The sequence below is a fragment of the Amblyomma maculatum genome, chromosome 7 (genome assembly GCF_055883805.1).
Source record: "Amblyomma maculatum isolate TAMU_Amacu chromosome 7, ASM5588380v1, whole genome shotgun sequence".
NCBI classification, from domain to species: Eukaryota; Metazoa; Arthropoda; class Arachnida; order Ixodida; family Ixodidae; genus Amblyomma; species Amblyomma maculatum.
The window spans coordinates 58,235,011-58,259,491 of NC_139350.1; the positions used below are offsets into that span (position 1 = coordinate 58,235,011).

The 24,481-nt window shown below is 44.3% G+C and overlaps 1 protein-coding gene and 1 long non-coding RNA gene across 3 annotated transcripts in view; both read right to left on the reverse strand.

Annotated features, from left to right (window-relative positions):
- Nucleotides 1-710: 710 nt before the first annotated feature.
- On the reverse strand, nucleotides 711-2,447 carry LOC146183330 (uncharacterized). Its single transcript, XR_014708485.1, has 3 exons — nucleotides 2,301-2,447; nucleotides 2,027-2,160; nucleotides 711-904 (listed from the first exon to the last, which is right to left on the reverse strand). It is a non-coding gene; the product is annotated as an uncharacterized LOC146183330 (long non-coding RNA).
- A 17,700-nt stretch (nucleotides 2,448-20,147) lies between these two features.
- Nucleotides 20,148-24,481, reverse strand: part of LOC146183331 (splicing factor C9orf78) — a 78,434-nt gene continuing 74,100 nt past the window's right edge. For both annotated transcript variants that reach the window (XR_014708765.1, XM_084609112.1), the window contains one exon: nucleotides 20,148-21,605. The gene's annotated coding sequence lies outside the window, so the exon portion shown is untranslated. The remainder of the gene's footprint in view (nucleotides 21,606-24,481) is intronic.

Sequence of the window (24,481 nt, forward strand, 5' to 3'; positions counted from 1 at the left end):
TCAGCGCTTTCATATGAGATTACGGCTTCAGATGTTTACTTTCTGACAGAGGGAATAAACAAGAAAGCGACATATTTAAAAATTCCAGTGAATTTCAGGTAGCTGTGAATTAGCGATCCATCGGGTGACTCGAAAAAACACAAAAGTGAAGCGCACGCTTCGTTATTTTATCGGCCGCGCTGACAGGTATAAAACCTAAGCTGCGCGCTCTGGACGTGGACCGGTCGAAAGGGGCTGTACGTGAGCATGTTACAACACACTAGTGGGATCCCAAGCAAAAAAAAGTGTGTGGCAAAAGGTAGGGCCGACCTTTCTCGCCGACCAAAAAGTGGCCGGCCGACCTTCGGCACCCGAATGAGGGCCGGCGTCGGGGATTGACACTGACCTAACGTCGGCCAATTTTCGGCAATCGACTACGGCCCGACCTTTTGGCCCGACGTGATCGACCACCTGCCGCACGTGGGCCTGCCGTCTGCCAGCGTTACTGAATGGTCGGCCGCTCGTCTGCCCTAGCATTTTGCTGACGAAAGACCGTACGTCGGCCGGTTGCTTCCCGACGCCGGTTAGTGGCCGGCATCGCCCCTCGTGCAGGTATCATGCCATGCATTTAATATATCGTGGCCCATGCATATATAACGGGGTAGCACATACAAATGCATCAAGAAAAGCAGTAGCTTTTCTGATGCCATGAAGAAACAAAAGCTGCAGTATTTGGTGAAAAATTTATTTGTCAACAGCGTTCAGAAAAAGCTCGCGATTTGCTTTTTAATAAGCGTGGATATATGACTGCGCGTGTGCCACATATGGAAGATGGGCTTGAGGCTTGGTCTCCTTCTTTTGGCAGCCTGTCGATCACTTGATGTCTGCGACTGGTCGGATCTGCGGCAGGTTCCATCTTGGTCAGCTGTATGAAGAAAAGTGTTTTAATTAAATATTTCCTTTTCGCCTAGACTTTTACATTGCAGGCAAATATAGGGTGAAAAGGCAGAAAAAATAATGTCTGCTCACTGCCACCAACTGCACTATCACATCAATATATTTTATGCGCTTGACTTCATGCGACCCTACTGAAAACGCATTAGCGCAAAGCCGCAATAGGTAATCAGGATCCGTGAATCCGCGAGAAAGGCGCGATCACTTTGTTTTGCTGGAGTCATGATGTTGCAATTTGCAACCGTAGCGCACTCAAACCTTATCCTCCCGAAGCGCGTTCTTATATGCTAATGCTGCAATTTAATAATTCTAGCAAAACCAAGTGTCCGCGCTTGTCATAGAGCGCGTATGAGGGATTCCAACGCGGCAGAACAAACAGTTTCCGCGATATTTACATGAAACCTACAATAAGTTTATTCCGTAGAATACAGCTTAATTTTCTCAAACTAGATGGAACTTTTACAGCAAAAGCGACCGGATATCTAACGATAAGTCATCTGATTTATTTTCGTTACTTAACAACCGAGCATTATTTTAAAAATTGTCTCATCAGCCAAGACGGCTATTTAGACAGCCCAACTCTTAGAAGCTTATAGAACCCGTTCTAAATTTTTTAAGCTTGAAACAAGTTAGCTGAACACCTCATGAGCATGTAAGCACCAGGAAATAATCCGCACGATGAAAATACAACTGCTTGCCCAGAAAGCAAGCGCACAGAGCAAAATCAATGTGAAACGGCTCAGATCTGTGTGCATCACATATATAATTCCAAAATCCACAAAATGAACGCACTGGCTCACTTACCTTGCCAGCATACCGCATCACTCAATCATCAATTTTCACGTATATACATCATTACAGCAGCAAAAAAAAAATAATAATAATAATAAAGACGGCATAAATCTTGCACTCAGTCCTGGCACGAGCTTGCTTGGCAGTAGCGATGATGCTAGTACAGCTTCTGATAGCTCCTATGGCGAGGGGTGCTGCAATATTTATATCAGTGATAGCATTTGACACTTAACTGGGTTGCATGCGTCCCATCGATGTGAGTCGGATAATCGAATTTTCCGAACAAAATCAGCGCTAATACCTGTCCGGCAAGTGCACCGCCATGAAGAAGCGAAAGACCAGCGTTTTAGTGTAGAGGAGACCAAGGACTTCGGGCTTCGGCGAAACGAGCTTCCACTGTCGAAGCCAGTTTCCAGATCAGCTGATATCGCCTCCCTGCACGATCAGCGCAAGGCGCGCACACCAATTACAAAATATGCATTTACAGTAACAAGATGCGCATAAGTCTCAAAACAATACATAATTAGTTGCAGTACATTATCGTATAGAAGAAAATCAGCGATAATTTAACTTACCTGGTCGGTATACATGTCAGTGCATGCACTTCGATGTGAAGAAGTGAAAGACGGGCGTTTTGGGGCAGAGGAGATCGGACCTCGGACTGCAGCGAAAAGAGCTAATTCCACCGCCGCAGCATCGCTGCCAAGTCGGCTCAGCACGTCTTCCTGCGCAATCAGAGCGAAATGCGCACACATCGAATATATATATAAAAAAAAGAAATGTACGTAGTAATAAGATGCGCATATATATACGCGCTCCAGAAACAGTTGCAGTATATTGTCGTATCGAACAAATAATGTGCTAATTGGACTAACCTGATCGGTATAGTGAGTGTCCATCCATATTAAAAGGCGAGCATTTTGGGACAGGAGATACCCAAGGACCCAGACTGCAGCAAAATGAGCCAATTCTGCCACCGCAGCCAGCCGCAGCCTTGTTTCCAAACGGCTCAGCAAGTCTTCCTGCGCGATCAGCGCCCACACCAATTATATATATATATATATATATATATATATATATATATATGATGAAAGATGCAAGAAGTATATAACAAGACGAACATATGCTCCAAAACAATACATTATTATGTTCAGTATAATATCGAATCTAGCAAAAAGCTCCTCTGATCAAGACCGAAAGATCATGTACTTACGCATGTTTTGATGAACTTCGGCACGAAGAATCTGTACAGAGCGGCTGCAGTCATCAGCTGCATGTATGGGCTGTTCTTTTCAAACGCTGACTGCTGCAGGAGGTTGAGACAGATTGAATTTGCGCGAAATAAAAACGGACGATAAAATTAGGCAGTAGGCATCGCGCTCGCCCACACGGACTCACGGAGGCTGGCCGTCGACTGAGTGGCGCCGCGCATCCTTGCAGCTCGCGCGCGATGTGTTTTCCCGCCTTTTGGCCACGTGACCTCAAGAAGGGAGGAGGGGGGGGGAGAGAAGCTGCAAAAGCAGGAAGAATCTCCCTGTGTGCGGTGCATGCAATTTTTTTTTCGCCGCTATTTCTCTCTGCTTCGGCATTCCTGTCGCCCCCCGCGGTAGGGTGCCGATCGATGCCTTTCGCCTCCCCGTGGTTCTTTCCGCTTTGCCGCAGGGAGAAGAGATGGACCGATGGGGGGCAGCGGGTCCCGCGCAGCGAGAAGCAGTTTTCTTTCTTTTTCACGCACCCCCCCCCCCCCCCTCGTCGTTCAAGAAGCGTCGAGGTAGTTTCTTTTCTTTTCTTTTCCTTTTTCTACGGCTTCTGCAGAGCCCCCGTCTTGATACCAGCGGCTGTAGTTCTTTGCATGAAAAAAAAATATGGCTTGGAGTGAATGTATGTAATGTTCTTTTAACCGAATATCTTCCACATAAACCAAGTGTGGGGCAGTAGTACACGTGCAGCTTCATTTAGCCAAAATAGCAAGACCTGGCTACGTATATAGTGTTCAGCAACTTTATCGGAACCGCGTCTTTTCCAAGACGGTTAAGTTGCAGAACACTGTATATTATGAGTGCTTTTGCAGAGATTACATAGTCCATGCGGATTTATACTTCCCAAAGCAGTACGTGGGTTATTTAGAGTCCCTCGGGCTGTCATATTAACAATATTAATCGCAAACCACATTTTCGTTTTCGCGTTTGGTTTCCATCATAATGCGGCTTCTGCAGCTCGACTAAAGCCCGTGACCTCGAGCTCAAGCTGGTAAATACCGATTGAACCACATAGTAACTGCTGCAAGTTTCTGACAAAAATATATTTTGTCCATTTGTTTTAGGGATGCATGAAAATCAGTAGAAGGTCGCAGGGCAAAGTGCACCGGATCCGGATGAAAGCTCATAAAAGCTCACCGCCTCTTTTCTTGACCCCGTACGAAATGTAAACCCACGGAGGCTGCGAAACGAATTTAAGGGCGTTTAGGATTGATAGGTTTCGAGGGCACTGGCAAAAGTAATTGACGGTTAACATATAAACCTTAAAGGCACGTGATCTCTTCGGTTTACCGTGGGTTTGCTTAGGGTTACGTTATAGGTTAACTTTATGATGAGGTTATTTAAATTCACAGGTTACCATTTAACCATAAAAAAAATGGATATTAAATTCGTAGGTTCATAGCAGTTACCGCGCAAATCTTAGGCACTTAATACTAAGTATGCTTCAAACAGACAATCAGCGCCTACCAGTTCACAAATTCAAGCATAAGTTCATGACAACTCGCGATCAACTACAGAGTGTACCATACCCGCCGCGGCTCAATTAGCGCGCGGTTAAAGCTTTATTTCAAAATATGTATAAATAACAGTTAATTTCACCTTCTGTTGCGCAATGTATAATTCTATCAGCAGGCTCAAATGATATAGTGTCAATATATATCATGCACGCGGTATAACTCAATGTTGCATAAAAATAGCTGTTTAAATAATACGAATTTTCCACTTTTCTCCTGCTAAGCCGACTGCCTCATGGAACGTAGAGGGGAAACCTGCTGTATTGCAGGAGACTTTACTTTGATATGCACAATGTTATTTAATGATATATTATAGCAGCAGTGAATACGCGGCTGGGGAAAAGGGGATTCGAGGAACTTTATATATATTCTGGCATTTCATACCATATTTCTGCGTGTGAGGCTGACGTTGAAGAATTTAACAATGTAGACCGCCACTGGTGCAGGAGCCGATCGATCCTCGTCATATTGCGCGGGATTCTCAAAACGCAATCCCTTTGAATTTTCTCAAAAGAACCAAAGGTTACTTCTTGCACAATGCTTGTGTTCGCAGGAAGTATACGTTCGACAGGCGAATCGTCCGGGCGATCGGCTCTTTGCGTGCCTTTCATTTTTATTTGAAAACTGTCAGGACCACATTTGTGTTCTGGATAAAGACAGTCGGCCTCGGCATATTGATATATAAGGAATAAAGCTTTCCTAATCCCCGTGTTTTAACTGAGGCGGGCAAATATTTGTCACAAGCTGTTCCATTTATCCTCATGTCGGCAATATACTCGAGTTTCGTCTATCGAGATTGCAGCATATATGTATATATGCGAAGCGCTACAGCTCATTTGGTCCAAAAGCCACCTCGCTAACCCGGTTTTCGCTTGAGTATCGTCGGGTTTTGTCTGAAATATTCGGAATGTGGTAGTAAATATGGAGATGCGGTCCAGGTTCCCACCGGGATCTGTGACAGATGCTGCGCCTTTACTTTCCTATAACCAATTTACAATTAACTGTGGTTGTCCACCGAAATAGAGAGATAGAGAGAAGAATGAGAAGACGTTGTATCCCGTCGAATGTTAAGGGGAAGCTTGAGCGTCCCCCTAATTTTTATTTCCTTCTTTCAAATATTATTAACTATTCCATCGTACCACTGTGTAAGGTCGTGGAACAATTTACTCTGTGCGACTGCAGACGTGCGTAAGTGCGTGCGTGCGTACGTGCATGCGTCACACACGGCTTCGTGCCGATGTCGGGATAGACTATTAACTCAATAATCTCGGACATCTTGTTCATCCTAAAGTTATAGCTAATTAACGTATGCGCGAAACTTCCGATAAAGCCTAGTGCACACAGGTGCCAACTTTCCCACATCTGTGTTCCTTGATTGTTTATTGATCCAGCCTCCCAATGATACGACCCTGCATGGCTTAGCACGTGTTTTCTTGTGGATTCCTCTTGCAAAGTCAATCTACTTTGATTATATTTTCACTATAGCTAGGTGGTGGCGCCTATCTGGGTTCTGCCTTGTCTTCATTATGCCCTTTGTTGTGCGCTATTGGGTATCCGAGTTAGTGGATCACATAGGTTAAGTTGGGCGGCCTTAACTTTTATACTGGCTTGGAAGTAGAAGGCAGATGCTTGTAGTACATGGTCAGGGGAAGCAGGCGCACGTGTTCGCATAGTTAGAGGAGATGTTAAATGTAGAGGGAGCATGGATAGCCATACCAGTATCTAATCTCTGCGAAGCGCTCTGCTATTCTGCGCCCCCATACATATGTGCCAAACGTATGCGAAGTGGGAGACGCCTGTTGCACCCAATCTCCCGCATGCTCTAAGAGACTTTCGGTGGCGCACTGAGTGTGGCGTATTCGATCCCCACCAAATTAAGACAGGCTTTACAGCTGGCATATTGATCCGCACAGTATCAACTTTGGTCAGGTCGAGTCTCACACACGTGTCCTTAAGGACTGCGTCGCAGCTTGGACATTCCACTGCCTAGCGCCGTGAACTTTTTCGTCGCACAGTGGAAGGCCGCGCGAAGCGTTCGAACAACGTGTAGTGAAGTCCGTGGGATTGATCATTTGGCAGAATAGGAACGCGGTCGATCGTATTCTTTCGGTGACCCCGTTGTCTACTGTTCCCCATGCTAGTGCGTCTCACCTAGATATATAGCCAGCTGTTAGTTCTTGGAGAGCAAAGCTTTATCCGGAGGTTGTTGACGCGGCACATCCAACTCAGGAAGGTCACTTGTACCTTGTACATCGAAGTGATTTGAACTGGGTTCTTGTCTTGAAAGACGCAAGCCTGCGGCTCACGAGTATATGTGTGAGCACAAAGGATCGAGCAATCGACTGTCTGGAAATTTGTTAGGGGGTCAGAGCTCCCGAGGGAGTCCTGTTGCAGCTGCGCATTATTGATATACAACGTGTGACCAGAAACTCACTGCATTATATATTTCTTGCCGCTACCTTATATGTTCGGTACTGTTTGCTGTTTTACTGAAACATTATTTATTGTCCTAGTGTGCTTTGCTATTTCCATGTTTATCAATAAGATTTCTTTGGTTCCCTGCTATGTAAATGGTTGAAGTTCACGCCTATGACGTCATGATCGTTTCTACTCTCTTATCCCGGTACTTTTCAAGCAGAAGTCTTAAGTTTCTGGACCTATGCAGCATTCCTTCCATATGCAGGGCTATTCTACAAGCGATCTCTCGGCTTAGTACGTACGACAGATAATTCGCTTTAATCACTTCCGATACATGTTCACGCCTTAAAACTAAAAGTTCTCCATATTATTAGTCTGCAAGCCACAACAAAAACCCGAAATTGCGGCAGCTGCTTCAGGAAAGAATTCTTTTCAATTAGCTTCTTTTATTGCGCGTACCTCGTGTAGCTCTCAATAAATATTCTTAATTTTCAATCACTCTGTCTAACATAGGGGTCTCAAACTCATATTGATATGCAGGATGCGTTGAGAAAATATGTCTCTCGCGGACCAGGAGTGGACAGTAAAAAGCAAGAAAATATAGAAGCCATAATTCAAAACAATCTGTAAATCAAAAGCGAAATACTAATAAAATAAATGAAAATCAACAGTTTCGTTCCTATGAAACCCCACTCCCATTCTTTGAGCAAAAAGAAAAAGAGAAAGAAAAACAGGAAAAGAGGAGCATTTTCGATTTTTTGTGTCCGAACGCGCCAGAGGAGCGCGTTACTTCAGGATGGCTTGGAGGAGTTACTGAAAGGATACAGCGGTTGAAAACTACTACAGTCACTTGTCCTGACAGTATATAAATGCGAATGAAAAAGAGGTCTGGTTGTCCAGCGCCTAGTTATTGAAGGTAACAAAGTTGACTGTCTTGTAATTTTAACTAATAACGCGCAACTTTGGAAAACGCGCTTACATTTCCAACATTTCGTTCGCACGTACAGCGTCCTCGCGCGCTCGAGATCGTCTCTTGGTCGCGCTCTACACTTCTGCAATGAACTTGAAAGCACGCACGCACCCATGAGCACAAGCTGCCGAGTCTTCCAAGAACTGTTGACAAGAAGCGGGGGAGGAGAGGGGGGTAGTTTCCGGTGTAGAATCGGACCGCTCGCTGCGAAAATGCGCCCCTCCGACTTCCGAAAAAAAAAATGAAAACAGCCGCCCGTCCCACCCCGGCAGGTCGTAAAAGAGGATGAATGGGCCACACGCAAAGAAACAAAACCAAATGACAAGGACGCTGGCCCGTTTTCTCGCGGCTCTTAGCTTTACCAGACTGTTTTGAGAAAAAAAGTATGCGATTAATAACCTGGACGATAATCATTTTCCTTCGTTTTTTTTTTCTTCATGTATTTGATCGTAAGACAACTTTGTTCGAAAAGAGCTCCTTCAAAAATAGTATACAAATACCACAAAACTGCATGCTCTCTTCAAAGTCGGCGTGTATACATCTCTTCTCTCGCCCAGTCAGGAACGCTCGCCACCAACTTTCGAGCTGCGGGGTGACACAGTTGCACCGCCCTTCCCACCATTTCCCCCCTCTTTTCCGCACTTCCTTCGAAACGTCCGAGCGTGATGGTTTTGTTTCGTCCGGGTCTCCCTCCGTGTACGCATTTCTCTTCTGCTGCGAAGTAGTGTTTTTAGAATTTGTCTCTTTGCTTGCCTGCCGGAGCGTTCGCCGCGGCCAAGGCTTGCCAGTGCCCTACGCATAATTTCTGCCCTCGTGTGCTTTTTCTCTTCTGTCCGCTTCTTTTGTTTTACACAATAGCCTTCTCCTCCCTTACAATGAGAAGTTGCGTCTACTCAAGTGCCCTGTCATATAGCGGACGCATTTCAGTGAGTGATACGGGCTAAATGGGGTGTACGGGAGCTTGTGCGCCAAAATATAACTGATGTTACAGCACCTACAGCTGCGCTTCGTATTAAGCAAACAGTATAATGACATGATCTACACATGAAATCGCGGTCACCTTGTGGCTTGCTGTTTATCAGAACTTGGTAAATAAATTTACTTACAGCTATAAGGTTCACTAAAAATGTGAGCGACAAGTTAAACAAACAATAGCATTAATTAATGTAACAAAACATTTACACTGAATAGCATGTATCATTTTGTTCCATACTAAGCGCAAATTACATAACATCGCGAAAAACCAAAGCCAAGTAACAGGCAAATTTAAAAAAAAGTAGCAGTCGTGCTCTTCATAACTTTTTTTCAATGTACCGCCTCAACAGTCGGGCCAACGCATTGCCGCACTCTTGCCATTAACCTGGCGCCGTGCCCGGCATTTAGTCCGCCCAAAAAGTCGGGCCAAAGGCCGCTGCGAACTACTTGCCGAAATGGCTGGCGGCTACCTCCGGGCCGACCGCTTGTCGTGGCTTACTAGCCGACTAAGTAGGCTGCCGACCATTTTCCGAACGTCGGCCACACGTAAATGGTCGGCCAAGGATGCTTGGGATGTCACCTTTTCCTGCTTTTCTAGACGCCGCGGGTTTGGCAGCCGCTTGCTTTTGCAGCGTGAAACACGCACCTCGGGCGCACTAGACAACCGTATTGCTCTCTGCACCAAGCACTACTACTTCGTACGACTGTAAAAAGTAGTTTCGGTAATCATGCCCGTGTCTTAAATCAAATGCACAATGGTAAATGTAACCTACGTACAAAATGTTTCAAAGAACGTATTTGCACAATAGCATTCGTTACACATGCATTGCTCCTTCTCCCGTGTCCTCCATCGCAGCGTAAGTTTATCCTTCAAGTTCACAAGGCTCCATAGCGCGCTAAACAATTAACCTTGCTGTTTTAGGTGATAGCACATTCTGTGAGTTAGCTCCCAGTCAGAGGGACGTGCAGTAATGCTTTACATGATGCAAGTGACCCTTGTAAAGCCGATTAGGATTGCAAACGAAAGGTCGCATACACGCGTATACCTTGATTCAGTGCGCGTATGACGGCGCGCTGGCTGCAGAAGGGCACGCAACAACATGCTGGCATCATTCCGAATAGAGCTTGGGGCTAACAGCGACTGCTGCGATGTTAAAAAATGAAGCAATCGCTTGTGAGCATTCCAATGCACCTTTCGGTGCATGCACGGGTTCTACGAAGGCGCACGTTGACAGCGTACTCGATGTAAGGCGCGGGCGGACTGAGCAAAACATGGCCGCCGCGCACAGTTTCTGTTTCTTTCACTAGATGGTGCTAACTTTTGTAAAGCCTCTATTGCAGTGAAGCAAATTCTTTTGATATCTGAGCACTCAAGAGAATGATCAGTGTCATAGACTCGACTGTTTTCCTGTCGCCCTCTGCGCCGCATGTTCCACACACACGCATCCGCCGGTCCTCTCGCAGCTTTCTGCAGAAGCTCTTTAGCCTTGGAGGCTTCAGTGAAGTAAGTTGATGTGGACGGCAGGCCTTTTCAGCTGCATTGTTTAAAAACACAATCAGAAGATTGAAAAATACTAGCAGTAAATAAAAGAGCACTGTGGTTCATAGAAATTGTATAAAGATAAAATTACGGTGAAGAAAGCCTCTGTAAACAGCGCACAAATAGAATAATTCACAAGGAAGTTAGCAACTGAAATTTAAGAAACAAAATGATGCAATTCTTTTACTAAAGATATGTAACATCTTAAGAAACGCGTTTAAATCAACACAAAAAATAACAATCATATGCTGTTCCACAGTCTAGTAAAAAAGGTCAACGACCCTAAAGAAAGGGCAAGTGGCTCTTCTTGTACCATGCTCCAGTTATTAGCCCCGAAAATATGTAGAAGCATATTCTTCCTTAAAGAGAATTTTTTTATCTCCTGAAATATCTTCCTAGTGGTACTTTGCAGTCCATAGAGAACAGGATATATATCATGTAACCAGAAAAGTTTCAAACTCAGAAGCTAGTGCCAAAAAATGAAAAATAAAAATAAAGAACTGTCTTGCTACCCATCCTACAACAGCGGTGCCATGCTCCCTTGAAACCTGGCCAGTTAAAAAGTAATGGGTGAGATACCATTTACTTTCCTGTCTGCCTTTTCATCAATTTTCTTAGCGCCTTTTTTTCTTTTTCTTTTTTAACCCTGTAACTGGGTTGGAAGTACTTCGTCGAAAGGTAGACATGAGCCAGACGGGCGAGCAGCGTGCGAATACGACACAATACGATATTTATACTAACAAGCTTCTCGGTCAAAGACTGCCCGCGGGAGCGAAAATTCCCGAGGACCTCGCTAGAGAACGAGATTATGGTATCCGATAGCGTAGACATAGATACACGCGCGAAAGAGGCGACGCAGAGCGCAGGCTTTTCGAAGGCATCACTAATCATGCTCGCACCCTCGAGGAAAGCAAATGCATACTTGCATGACACAGACAGTCGGCGTAGCGACATAACACGTAAACGCAATACATCTGCGTACTGAAATTGACACCGAGCAATGCAAGCGGCCGCACCATCAATCATGAAAGAATTATTTTACTAGTTCTGTGAAATGCGCTGTTAATTTAAACGTACTATCGCGCAAAAAGTAAATCTTATCAAAAAACTTTTTTTAAAATAATCGTGATGACCCTTCTCGCCACGAATAGCTTCATATTATCCTCGGAAACGAAGAAAAAAAAAGAAACTGTAGACCGAAGAAGAAAAAAAAGGTTTTACAGCTGAGCGCTATCAAACAGCGGCAACAAGCGCGACGACCGGAGGCTCGCACGATGAGCGCGGCGCCTTTCCATTCATGCTGAATAATGGCGAAATCGTTGAAGTCCTTACCTGTAGCAATATGTACACACACTGCAGTGCCAACGTGCTTCCGTCTCTCAGCAGCATCGGCGACAAACGTCGCTTTTCTCCACGGTAGATTTCATAAACACGTTCGTGAGCTGATCACGATTTTTTGAGGATCTTCAGCTACGCCGGCGCCTGAACTCCGGTCTGATCTGGTACACTTGGATCATGTCAGAATGCAGCGTGAACCGTGATAAACGCGACCACTATTCACAAAACACAACAAATTTCGTCACAAACAAGGAACAGCAGTACATTTTCAAGGGACGAGTTGCGCGATTGGAAAGAGAGCACGAATTGATGTCTTCTTTGTGCCAAAGAAATTGAACCAGTGGTGCAGGAAAGATAATTCTGAGAGCATTGCAGAGCCACACTGTGTGGTCAAAAATTGGCCATGCCAGCTAAACTGCAAAAAGAATGTGCATTCCATTCCCTTGCAATGAGGAAATATCTATCAACCAGTGTCTAAACACTGGGCTGCAGGAGCAGAGATATCTGAAAGACTTCAACTCAGGTGAGCTCAGCCGAATTTGCAGCATGTGTAAGAACTGCACACCTACCCTTAGAAGAACAGCTGTTCTGTACAAGTGCTATCACACCCTCACATGAGTAATAGCAAAAGCTCAGGCCTTTTCAAATTTCTTTGATATGTATATCAGCACACTATCCATGAACCTGAGGAGAGTTGTTTCTGAGCACCCGTGAGCATGCTATGTTAGATTGGCAGGAAAAAGCTGTTAATCATAATGGGCAAAGTGCAAGGAGAGTGCAAAGAACCCCGCTAGTTGGAACCAAACAGCCAACCCCCCCTGCCCCCTCGCAGGATGCCACTGAAATGGTTTTGCCTCCCCCCGTCCTTAAGAAAATATTCCTGCTGATACCCATGTTATACCTATCATGTGAGGTGCCACACAGCAAATTTCGATGGTCATTGAGCAGTGAGCGTGTGATCTGACAGATTGACCTATGGGTAACAATGTGTAGCAAAAATATAAAGTGAAACAGGATGACACGAGGCAGATATTATACTAAGTGCCTTTGTCAAATGAAAGTTCATTCAGAGAAGAGTATTCAAGTACCTCAAAACACGGCATAACCCACAGGCGCTGCAGGCAAGTAACACCACAATGATGACAAATTATTTGCATTTACCGCATTCGTTTTGTGCCTGGATGCGGTCACAGCTCGGCGGTTGTTTTCGCTGTGTTCGTAGTTGCTATGGTTCAAAGCACATGTGGAGGTTTTCTTCGTCTCAGATGTCGCAAAGCATGGTAAAAGGCAAACATGAGCAAAACGCTGTGGCATGCCACACTGCCATACAAGAAAATCGAGTTTTGCTTACATTTGAACACTGCACATTCTCTACAGCAATCATTTTGACTCCTGAAAAGCCAGTTGATGAATTGTTTAATTTAATATCGATAATAGAATCCAGAAGACGTTTTGTTTCTTTTAAATTTTGTGTTTTGTTTGTCACCTTAGTGTGAATGCGGGGCTGCTGTGAATGTTTCTTGGTGCTCCAGTGGCAATTCATGAACCTCTTGAGTCAATACCGATCAAGTTCAAGTGTCATTTGAAACTGCCATATGAAAGTGGCCAATCCCCATTTAGTACAATGTCCATTGAACCAATGGACATTAAAACTGCCTGTGTGACAGGGGTATTTGTAAGCGCCTGTGCTTGCATCTGTCTTTCTTGTCCCTTCTACTACTGTGCTTATTCTTCTGTATCATGAACCAACATGCTAGGCAGTACATACTACTGCTTGATGCTGTTGTGATGTTTTGCCTCTATATATTTACCTCTTGCTGCAGGCCAAAGATGGGTGGAGCTTCCATATAATCTGGTGATTACAGCAGTATTTCTAGTTTTTCTGACCATACAGACATTGCAGTTTACAAATCAAGTGTCAAATACATGCACGGATGAAGTTGCATTGTGTGGTGTTGATTCAACAAAATCCATTGAATCTATTGTACATGCGTGTCACCTTGTGCCCTTAAATTGTTTAAAGCTGTGATATGGGGCCTGTCAATGAGCTCACAGGTAGATGTATGAAAGGGTGAACAGGTGAGATAACTGTTATGTATTGTTTCCTTTTTTAATTATTTAGGAAATACTGTTTTTCTTCTCTATATGCCAAATCAGACTTTCCATGATTATAGCAAAACACAGTGGCTCCTTTTGATATTGTTGCGAAGATGAGCCCTCGCACTAGGCCAGACATTAAATCATCGTTCATCCTGTCACCATGTTGTGCAGTCTTTTTTGCGTGTCACCACTTAACAATATTTTAATTTCAGTGTGATGTGAAGAGGCTTGTGGCATTCACAATAATTTGAAGCTATTTTTGAAGGCATTTCACGAGGCCCAGTGTTTTCTTTTTGACAAAAGCATTCTTTGTTACCCATTTTGTAGTAGTTGCGACCACCCACATATAGCCTGTGATGAGTAATATACCACATAAATTGGCTTTCAATTATGCACAGCAAAACTAATTGCAGATAAAATGAACTTTGCATTTTATTCTTTTCTGTTCTCTAATCTTTATGTGGGAAAAGAACTGAGAATTAAGAAGTTTCCAGTGAGGCTTCCTGTAAGTAGGTCAATGTGAGGAAGCCGCTTGTCAGCAATTATGAATCCATTTCCATACATCTCGAACTTTGTTCCTTTGGAAACTTGACCAGTGGTTCACCACACATCATGAATTTCTAAGCAGAAATAGCTAGCTAGCTTTATTATTTGAAAAACTGATACATAGTACATGTTTTTCTGTGAAAACTTGTTATTCATCTTGTTAATGTAATCTCCAATTATATTTGCTGTAAGCATGCTATTCATGGATTTCTGATGCATGGAAGTAAGGCCTAATACATTTTCAATTTGACCCCCTTGATGGTTTATAAGACCTATAAAAGTGCGAGGAAAACAAGGTCACGCAAAGCCAGATGACAAAGAGCACAGAGTTCAAGCTGAGGTTTATAAATTTATGCATGGATAGTAAGCAAAGCAATGTTTTTGATGCATGCAAAACATTGGAAAAGAAAATCATAATTTACTGCCATGTGCAGACGTATAATGTGAACAAATTAATGCTCTTTATCTTTCATACCAGAAGCTGGCTTAATTACAGCTCCAGTTAGATTTTTTAGATAGTAGGCATGTTTCTGGCACTTTGAATGACATGCATATTCAGTTAGCATTTTCTTGCTACCCTTTTTATTTTCTATGTCAGTAGATGCATAACTGCACACCATGCATTCTTCTTTGATTTATGAAATGTGTTTCATGAGACCCACTCTCTTGTGGACAGGAAGTTTTCAACACATATTCAGCAATTATCTTTTCTGCCAATACACAAAGGCCTACAATTTTTGGGAATCATGAAAGTGCCTCTTCCTTTATTATTGCTCATGGTGGCTTCAAAGGGACTGCAGCTAAATGATTAGAGGAAAGAGGTTGGCTGAAAGCCATTTTCAGAATTTTTTTCACTAGTGCACATTGCTTCCTTTGAGACGACTTCAGCCAATGTTGTTTTAAGAGACTGCTTAAACTGCTCGTTTGATTGAAAAGCCGTCAGCGTGGCAGTACTGGTCGGTGTAGTATGTCAGAAATAATCAAGGGCTGTGGAAAAAAAATCATATCATGGCAATTTTGGTCCTAGCAAATTGATTATTGTGTTTTGTAGTCAACAAGTTAATGAATCATTATAAATAACTGTTGAATTATGTGAAGAAATAAGGAAAGGGTGTTCAGGTGTCAAAACTTATAGAATGAAAAGCCAATGCTTGTTGGTGCTAATTGAGAACATTAAGTAAATGACAAATGAAAGCGAAAAAAATGCAAAATGCTTTCAAAAACTGCTCAGGATAGAAAGTGAACGTTTGATTACGCTATGTATTGCTGTAGAAAAATAAAAATTAGAAAATAACAATTTAACAAAACATTAAAAAGCAAAAAAAAGTCTCTGTGTCTGTGTGAAATGCTACCACATTATACCCCGAATGGCTAATTTTTAGTATGGGCACGACCATCTGCTACTACTGTACATAATATTGCTGTGAAGCCTTCAAAACTGTATTTGTTGTTTTTTAACAGCTGCCGGCATGCGGCCTTAGCACTTTGATTCTGGATCGCGTATCAGTTCTGTATTCTTTTGTTTGCTAATGCTCGATGTCGCGAGATGCACCTTTATCAGTTTTGTTGTAGTGCAAGATGCACTGAGCTCTGTCTCGAAGATTCCGGCCACTCGTGTGTCTTTCTACAATGTTCCAGCTTGTGCTTGTAGCAGTTGCGACGTTACCTAGATTGTTCTGAGCAGCCTTTAAATTGAGCGTTGATGAGTGCGATGGGCATTCTTTGTTCGACGATCGACAAGCATGTTTGTTGATATCGCTTAGTTCTTTTGCGGGCACAAGTCAGCCCAATAAAGAGTTTCTTCAGGGCAATCACCGACTCTTCATTTGTGTCATCGACCCTGGTCACTACCACATGACAATATCTTGTACTGTGCTCTAAGCATGGTAATTGACAAATGAAATTGAAAAAAAAAAAAGAAAAATGCTTTCAAAAACTGCTCAGAACGGAAAATAAACGTTTGATTATGCTATACTACTACACTGTCCCCTTCATGGATCACTGCCTTGTCGTGGCGGAGGGGCTTGCGAAATTCGATAAAGTCGTGAGCTCTGCTGTGCAGGGCCACCCAAGATAGACAGGTCACGGCAGATGGTTGGTTGGTTTGTTGGGTTTAACGTCCCAAAGCGACTCAGGCTATGAGAGACGCCGTAGTGGAGGACTCCGGAAATTTCGACCACCTGGGGTTCTTTAACGTGCACTGACATCGCACAGCACAGGGGCGCTATCAAAAAGCGGCCGCCGAGGCCGGGATTCGATCCCGCATCCTTGGGAACAGTAGTCGAGCGCCGTAACCACTGCACTACCCCGGCGGGGTAGGTCACGGCAGAGTTCTGACAAAATGTGATTCACTGGAGAAGGTAATGGCAACCCACTCCAGTATTTCAAAAAAGCCCTATGACCAGTCACAATAAAATTAATGATATGGCACTGGAAGATGAGCCCCCCAGGTCAGAAGGCATCCCACATGTTACTGGGGATAAACAAAGGGCGATTCCTAGTAGCTCCAGGACGAATGAAGCGGCTGGGCTAAAGCCAAAAGGACGCTCAGTTGTGGATGTGTCGGGAAGCGACCGGAAAGTCCGACGTTGCAAGGAGATATATCACATAGCAACATGCAATGTAAGATCTATGATGCAAGGTAAACTGGATGTCGTCAAGCGAGAAATGGACAGATTGAACATTGATATCTTGGGTATCAGCGAGCTCAAGTGGACCGGAATAGGAGAATTTAATTCCAGCGACTATTATGTCTTAAACATGTGAGAACAAATCCAGGAGAAGAAATGGGGTCGCTCTCATGGTAAATAGAAGAATGTGCAAAGCAGTGCTAGGGTACAACCCCAAAAACGACCGAATGATTTCACATCGGATCCAAGGTCACCCTTTCAACATAACAGTTATCTATGTCTATGCACCAACCACTACTACTGAAGAAGTTGACATTGAGAGATTTTATGCTGACCTGCAATGCCTTTTCGACCGCACTCCATCATCAGACGTCCTTTTTCTCATTGGAGACTGGAATGACAAGGTGGGGAGTGAAGAAATATCTGGAATTACAGGCAAGATTGGTCTTGGTGTGCCAAATGAAGCTGGGCAGAGGCTAGTAGAGCTTTTTCACGAAAACAACCTGACCATAGTGAATACTCATTTTCAACAGCACAAGAGGTGCCTGTACACATGGACTTCACCGGACGGTCTGTACAGGAATCAGATTGATTATATTCTTTGCCTTCAGAGATGGAGAAGCGCTATGCAAGCAGTAAAAACAAGGCCTGAGGCCGATTGTGGCACCGACCATCAGCTTCTTGTTCCCAAATTTAAGCTTCGATTGAGGAAAACGCAGAAAACTAGAAGGCCTTTCAGGTAAGATCTGGATCAAATTCCATCAGAATATGCTGTGGAAGTGAGGAATCGATTTCAAGAATTAGACCTAGAAGACAGAGCCTGAAGAGATGTGCTGATGTTCGTGATATAATACAAGATGTTGCTACTAAAATAGTTCCAAAGCAAAAGAAATGCAAGAAAGCAAACTGGTTATCTGAAGAGGCTTTGCAAATAGCTGAGGAAAGGAGGATGGCAAAAGTTATGGGGGAAAGATACAAGGTTCTCAATAAGGATTTTCAGAAAATAGCAAGAAGAGATAAGAATGCCTTCCTGAACATACAGTGCCAAGCAGTTGAGGACAACAGCCAATTGAAGAACACAAGAGCTCTGTATAAGACAAAGATATCAAAGGAAGCTTCTGTGCTAAGCTGGGCGTGATAAAGGACAAACGAGGCAGGGACCTCACTGAAGCCTCAGAGATAAAGAGGTGGCAGGAATACACAAAAAAAACTGCACAAGAAGGACCCGGATGTGCAAACCCAACATAAGATGGTTGTGATTACTGATCTCGAGCCAGGTATCCTGAAGAGTGAAGTGAATGGGCCTCAGCCAGCCTTGCTAAGAACAAAGCTAGTGGAATTGATGGCATTCCAGCTGAGTTGCTTCAAAACCTCAACTATGACGCTGTTAACATTCTGCATAGATTATGTCAGAAGATTTGGACAACCCTGCAGTGGCCACAGGATTGGAGGAGGTCAGTTTACATCCCCATTCCAAAGAAAGGCAGTGCCAAAGATTGTTCCAACTACCACACAATTGCGCTTATTTCGCATGCTAGCAAGGTGATGTTGAAAATCCTCCAAGGTAGGCTGCAGCATTATGTGGATCGGGAGCTTCCGGACGTGCAAGCTGGGGTTTCGCAAGGGCAGAGGAACTAGAGACCAGATTGCCAACCTTCGCTGGATCATGGAAAAAGCAAGAGTCCCAGAAACCCATCTACTTCTGCTTTATTGATTATGCAAAAGCGTTTGACTGCGTAGATCACAGCAGATAGTGGCAAGCTCTCCAAGAGTTGGGAGTTCGGATTCACCTCATCTGCCTCCCCAGGAACCTGTATGAAGGGCAAGAGGCCACAGTTAGAACTGGGCGTGGTCTTACTGATTGGGTTCCTATTGAGAAAGGAGTGAGACAACGCTGCATACTGTCGTCCTGCCTATTTAACCTATATGCTGAGTGCATCATGAGGAAGGCTGGTCTGGACAAGTCTTCAGCTGGAGTGAAGATTGCTGGGAAACGTATCAACAACCTTAGATATGCAGATGATACCACTTTAATGGCAGAAAGTGAAGTGGAACTCAAGAGACTTCTGATGCGCGTACAAGGAGACAGTGAGAAGTTTGGGCTTAAACTGAACATTAAAAAGACAAAAATCATGGCGTCTTGCCCTATCAAGTCCTGGAGCATCAAGGGACAAGAAGTGGAGGCTGTGACAGATTTTCTCTTCTTAGGCTCCAAGATTACCCTGAAAGGAGACTGCAGCCATGGAATTAGGAGATTCCTGCTTCTGGGAAAGAGAGCCATGGCTAGCCTTGACCGCCTAGTAAAGAGCAGATACATTACACTGCCAACCAAGATCCGTATAACTCGTGCTATGGTCTTTCCAGTTGTGATGTATGGATGCGAGAGTTGGACTGTGAAGAAGGCTGACCGGCGAAGACGCGTTTGAGTTGTGGTGCTGGCGAAGACTCTTGAGAGTTCCTTGGATGGCCAGAAGATCAAATCAGTCGATATTGTCGACCATAAACCCTGACTGCTCATTGGAGGGTCAAATTCTAAAGTTAAAGCTCAGCTACTTTGCTCATCTGATGACAAGAGAGGAGTCACTGGAGAAAGATTTGATGTTGGGAAAGGTTGAGGGTTGCCGGAGAAGGGGTAGGCAGCGAACGCGATGGTTAGATGGCATCCTCGAGGCACTGCAGATGAAGTTGTGTGATGTTAGGAAGATAGTGAGAGACCGGAAAGCGTAGCGTGACATGGCCCATAAGGTCACGAAGAGTCGGACATGACTGAACTGAACTAACTACATCTGAAAGTGCAATGCATTCTCTGCATCCAGATTCACCGCTTGGACCTTGTCCCGCCCACACGAGCCACATCTCTTCTGAGACTAATGGGGCATGCAACCCCAATGAATGTGGCTATACAATAGACTTCTTTAACATAGGTATTACCTACCCTGGTTCAGTTGTGTCCAGATTAGTAATCCAATTTGTGGTTTTAATGTCACTTCCCTGGCCTTTCTGACTGCTACTACCAATTTTCACGACTCTCATGCCTTTATTGTTTTGGTGCACATGCCGTATGTCTCTTGGTTGACCTGTCATGAGACAACCGACTGAAAGCATCGAATTGAAAGACAGCTCAACTGCATCTCTTAATTCGAACTAAAAACCTTTATTGCAGCTTCAATTCATATAGAACGCCATCCTAGCTTAACTTTTCCTAATATATCTTGCACAAATGTGAAAATATGGTTGGCTGTCAGCCAATTCTTTCTTGAAGGTCGATACTATTGCAAAGACAAGGACAACTAAACAAACACACATGGCACTTGCGAAGCACAACTTTCAGTTGTATTTTTCTTGGGAAGCAGCTACATTATCATCATCAGCCTGACTATACCCACTGCAGGGCGAAGGCTTCTCCCATATTTCTCCACTTAACCCAGTTCTGTGCTAGCTGCATCCACTTGACCCCTGCGAACTTCTTAATCTCATCCGCCCACCTTACTTTCTGCCGCCCCCTGCTATGCTTTCCTTCCTTTGAAATCCAGTTTGTTACCCTCAGCGACCATTGGTTATCCTCTCTTCGCACTACATGTCCTGCCCATATCCATTTCTTCTTCTTAATTTCCACTAGAATGTCAGTAACTTGAGTTATTTCTCTGACCCACTCTGCACGCTTCCTATCTCTTAATGTTACCCCTACCATTTTTCGTTCCATACCCCTCTGGGTTGTCCTTAACGAACTCTCTTGGTTAGCCTCCACGTTTCAGCCCCATAGGTGAGTACAGGCAAGATGCAACTGTTGTATACTTTCCTCTTGAGTGATATCGGTAAGCTGCAAGTCATAATCTGCAAGTGCTTGCCAAATGCGCTCCATCCCAATCTTATTCTTATTTCCTTTTCATGGTCCGGATCAGCGGTTACTACCTGTCCTAAGTAGACATATTTGCCTACTACTTCCAGTACTTCACTACCTAATGTAAACTGCTGTTCCTTCCCGAGGCTGTTGAACATTACCTTAGTCTTCTGCATATTGATTTTCAAGCCTACCTTTCTACTTTTCCTGTCTAGGTCATCAATCATTATTTGCAGTGCATCCCCCGAGTTGCTTAGCAAGGCAATGTCATCAGCAAATCGTAGATTACTGAGGTATTCTCCCTCTACCCTTATCCCTAACTGCTCCCATTCGAAGTTTCTGAATACTTCCTCTAAGCAAGCTGTGAATAGTACTGGGGAGATTGTGCCTCCTTGCCTAACACATTTCTTTATGGGAATTTTGTTATGCTTTATGCTTTATGCAGAGCTATGGTTGCTGTGCAGCCACTTCCAGCACTTTCACGTACGGCTCGTCTACCCCTTGATTTCGCAATGCCTGCATCACCGCCGAGGTTTCAACTGAGTCAAATGCTTTTTCGTAATCAATGAATGCTATGACATGTTACACTTATATAAACATTCATGATTTGAATGTTTATATAAGTGTAACATGTCATATCCAAGTGCATGCACATGGGGAATAAAATGCTGAAATAACAAATGTCTTCATTTCTAAAGATGGCATACAATAGATATGTGTCTTGTCTTGTACTCTTCCACATGGCCAGGCTAGAAAAGAGCAGAACAAAAACTACTGTTAGTTGCATCATTTCATTAATGCATTGTAAAAACAGTGCAATGATGTCCAGTGCAATGAAAAACTAGCACATACAATTCACTAGACAGAGATCAAAGAACCCTCACTATATGGCCATTCACTTATCGGTAACACTAGTTTATTCCTCTATTTCAACATGGCTTGAAGGCATATGAGAGAAATTAATCCATAATAATTATGGCTGACCAAAGCACATGCATCAAAGTTTAGTTGAAACGAGACATGTTTATATCTCAAAGTAACAGCTTGAGGGGCTAGTTGGTACTGCATAATACCCAGAAATGTGGCACAACAAACATAAGCACATGTTGCGCCTCTTCACATGTGCTTGTTTGTTGTGCCACATTTCTGGGTATAATGTTTATATGTGCATGCACTCAGCAGCTTTTGTGGGGACAGGTGCTTCTGCTTAGTTACTGGAGGTTACATAATGTGCATGTGTATTGCATATGTAATCGTGATTTCAGCTGGGCCAGAAGCAGCCTACATTTTAACATGTGCACTGAAGCTTGCCTTCGTGAATCAGGTCAGGCAGACATTAACACGTGACTGGTTGAGTGGGGCTGTGCTGGCACATTGCTCTTGAATTATTTCCGAGTGTGGCATGGGGTCCTGGTCGCAAGGTGCACAAGCCTTATTTATTTATAAGAGACTGCAGGTGAAAGGCCTAGGCAGGAGGGGCATACAAGATGTAGAGTATGATGAAATACAAGCACAAGATACATAAACTGGAGCAATGGTACGTGAAAAAAAACAAAAAAACTTGCAGTTTATGTTCTCGGCGTGAACTACGTAGATCCTGCAGGGCACGTCAAGTTTCACGGTTGGGTAGCAGAACGCCATAGGTTTTTCGAGGATGGCCACTGCTGAAAATCTTAACTGGTCCACTTGGTTTAAGGCACAAAATTCCCGTTCATGCCAGTTGGTTCCCAGTTGGATAACAATAGATCCCTAACTGGGATCAGTTGGGAATGTATTCCTTAAACCAGTTAGACCAGTTAAGATTTTCAAAACACCAGCGACTTTTCGGGGATGGTCACTGTTGAAAATACAGGGGAGCGCAGCTGCTCATCAGCGAGGTTCCTGTCATCAGGCATTGTGATGCTGATGAGCTGGTGAGGGCAAGTCGGCTGCACTTGCTCCTTTCTGCGAACAGTCATGGTAACCTCCTCAAACTGAAAGGCTGCTTTTGTCATTGCGACAAGTTCTTCGGTGACCGCAGGTGACACGTGGCCCAAGTCCAGCTCGTCCAAAAAGCGCTCGCCAGCCAAATGCTGCATCCAAAAGATAAAGCTTCAGCCAATGGAACTCGGACGCAAAGTGAGTTATGGCCCTATAAAAATCTACTACTCCTGACCCACTGCCGCTAATCGACGAATGGTGTATGGTCCTAATTAGTTCGGCGCTTCACACATTTATCTTCTGGGTTCTGGGATATAGACGAATTGCAATACGCTCCCCTTGCATTGCACTGCTGAGACGAGGATCTCTTGATGCCGCATTAGGAAGAGAGCTAGCACATCTCGTAGAAGCAAGGCAGCCACTCGTTCCGTGGTAGCAACGTATAGAGCCAGTGCCTCCTGGAGAACAGTGCTTGCAGTGCCGTGCCCGTCTCCATAGTATTGCAATTGGAAGTCTGTTGCACTGAGGAACTGTGTGGTGGTTCCCGTGAGTGCACTTTTCACAGGAATTTCCATCGCCGGGCATCGGTGATGTTTCCGCAGCCAGGATAGGACCTGCGGCATTAGCGGCATAGGTGACAAAATGCTTGTACCCTTCGGTCCTTCAGTCGGAGTCATGCTAGGCCTATCATCGTTGCAGCGGTGACAGCTGACAAGAGTCGTGTGGTTCCATCTATGAACCAAGTGGCTAGTACACTTCGTCAAGACGGCAAGAGGTGTTGCTACTGGATACCAGCTCTTGCTGCGCCCACTGCATCTCCCCGCTTATCCCTATCCATCCTGACAATATGACCAAGTGGCCAATAAAGAGGGCCCAGGACGACGAGGCAATCGTACAATGCGATGGGTATCAGCAGTGGGCCTACCTTGAGACTCGCTTCACAAACAGAAGCAGCGGGTGCAGGGTTATTCACCTGTACCATATGCTCTAATGTTGAGTCTCTCACCGCCAATATATGGTTGCGGTACCACAAGTTTGCAAAGCCAGTGAGATAAAATATGACATTCAAATTAATCTCGTAGCCCCATTTATTGTAGATGCCCACCCATTCGTAAGAAGCGATCTTCAACGTTGCGCTCATCAGTCCCGCTGAAGATAGCCGGCTCCCGCCGGCAAAGGGATCTGGTGCAATGACAGTTGCACCAGGTTGCATGCCTTGATATTGGGCATTGTCTGGCATTGCAGGTGTAGGAAGAGTGCGGCTGCAGAGCTCCAGGACCGCCATTCTATCCCACGATTCCACAAAATGTAGGATGGGATTTTGTTAAAGGTATTGGGAGTCTATCTAGAACTACGGCAGGGACAGTCTGCATACAAGCAGGTCCAGCGCATACACCTAGCGATGCCATTTGAGATAGAGCATGGAACCTTCTTCACCTTTGTGTGTACATCTTCATTTTTACAATGCTCATAATTTGTTTGACCAATTAGCTTGCAAGAAATGTCTTTAAAGAGTGAATGGCCATTTCAAGGTCACACTGAATCCAGTGTCACAGCTAGCTTGCAGCCTTTTGAAGGAGACAGATAACTGAGTGTCCTGGGCAGAACTCACTTACATGGCTTTGCATCTCAAAGGCCATTAAATTCCTGAAGCAACCTGTAGCTCTCCACAAAGCCACACCTCACGAGAAACATTTAATTCTGG